Below are 1,873 nucleotides of genomic sequence, written 5' to 3'. Positions count from 1 at the left end.
AGCACCTGGGCCTCCAAGGGTAGGATCCTGGTTGCTTGTGTCCTGCTTGACAATTTACCTCTCTCCAGCTCTCTCCAGTTATGTCATGGTCCCCCAAACCCGGGGACCAGGAACCTGGTTTACTTGGTAAAAGGCGCCGTTGGCTTGCCCCACGGCCTGCCCCTCTGCTCCCCCCCACACACACACAACCGGACTCGAACCTTGGGTATTTCAGGCCACTCCTCTGTAGCTGGAGACCTGCCAGGCAGCCTCTGGGAGAAGCAGGCCCAAACCTTGTAGGGCCTCCTGCCCCAGGGACGCGAGGAGGATGAGCTGGCTCTTTCCCCTGACCAAGAGCGCCTCCTTCTCCACAGCAGGATCCCTGGTGGTGGCCTCACCAGCCTCCAACAGCAGAAGCAGTGCTTGATCGAGTCCCTCCGGAACTCCCACTCCAGTATAGCTGAAATACAGAAAGATGTGGAATACAGATTGCCCTTCACTGTAAACAACTTGACAATTAACATTAATATAGTACTTCCTCCACAGTTTCCTCAGGAAAAACCAGCAATCAGTGTTTATCCACCAATCTGACATCCTTTAATGGATAAACATGGAATATATGTTACCTCTCAATTAGTAAGCAATTTTACAATACACTCAGATCTTGGAAAGATTAGCCAGAGTCTGTTGGATGAGTTTTGGAAGAATTCTCCTGTTTTAGCTCCCACTTCAACAGCATTTCCATACCTGTATAGTAACCCAGGTGGGCTGCCTCCTTATGCTTCTTAGGGTTTTCCATTTCTTCCTGCATATCCTCCTCAAGAAGCTAACAGAACATAACTTCTTTGTTACTGACACTGTTTCTTCTTCAACAAGTTATACAACAGCCAAGTCTGCTGCTCCTACATTTGGTGTCCTTTCAAGTCGGCCATTGCCTGTTCCCACAATGGAAACTTCAACACCTATAAGCCAAAATGGTTTTGGGTACAAGATGCCAGATGTCCCTGATGCATTTCCAGAACTCTCAGAATTGTGTCACAACTCACAGATATGAATGAACAAGAGGAAGTATTACTAGAACAGTTTGAGTTTACCTCAACTAAAACAAATTATTAATGACAAGGGTGATTTAGTAAAAAGTATTGAGGAATTAGCAAGAAAACTCTCCTCTTGGAGCCCAGTTTGGAAGCCAAAAGGCAAACTGTTTTAGATAAGTATGAGTTACTTACACAAATGAAATCTACGTTTGAAAAGAAGAGGCAGAGACAACATGAACTGAGTGAGAGTTGTAGTGCAAGTGCCCTACAGGCAAGATGGAAAGTCGCTGCACATGAAGCTGAGGAAGAATCTGATAATATTGCTGAAGATTTCTCGGAGGGAAAAACTGAAATAGATGATTTTCTCAGTAGCTTCATGGAAAAAAGAACAGTTTGCCACTGTAGAAGAGCCAAGGAAGAGAAACTTAAACAAGTGATAGCAATGCACAGCCAACTTCATGGTCCATTACAGATTTTCCTGAAAACATGGACCGCCAAGAGAGAAATGAGACATAAAACTAAGTACATTATTTTAGATTTAAGGTTTGTAAGTTGGCATTTCATTGAAATGGCTGAATTCAGATGTACTCTACATTGTTTAAAGAACTGAGATTGTTTTTTATATAGATTAGAATGATTATGATCTTTGCTTGGAAAATTTTTCTGCAGTATTTGCACTAAAAACGCCTATTTATCATTGATAAATCCTGTCCTTTTAAAATTTCACTGCTATTCTTATAATTAAATACCTTATGCATGTGATTTTAGTTTTAATATTTTATGAAAAGTACTTAATCTTGTACTTTTAATTTGAAACTGCCTCATTTCTTTATCAAGAATGATATCTTCTTTAGATT

The 1,873-nt window shown here is 41.5% G+C and overlaps 1 pseudogene; it reads left to right on the top strand.

Annotated features, from left to right (window-relative positions):
• The first annotated feature begins 307 nt into the window (after window positions 1-307).
• LOC138836755 (vacuolar protein sorting-associated protein 37A pseudogene) lies at window positions 308-1,559 on the top strand (annotated as a pseudogene).
• Window positions 1,560-1,873: the final 314 nt, after the last annotated feature.

The sequence above is a fragment of the Dipodomys merriami genome, unplaced genomic scaffold (genome assembly GCF_024711535.1).
Source record: "Dipodomys merriami isolate MVZ:Mamm:240054 unplaced genomic scaffold, mDipMer1.0.p SCAF_2569, whole genome shotgun sequence".
Taxonomy (NCBI): domain Eukaryota; kingdom Metazoa; phylum Chordata; class Mammalia; order Rodentia; family Heteromyidae; genus Dipodomys; species Dipodomys merriami.
The sequence above is the reverse complement of the archived record's forward strand: the minus strand, read 5'-3'. Positions and strand labels throughout refer to the sequence as shown.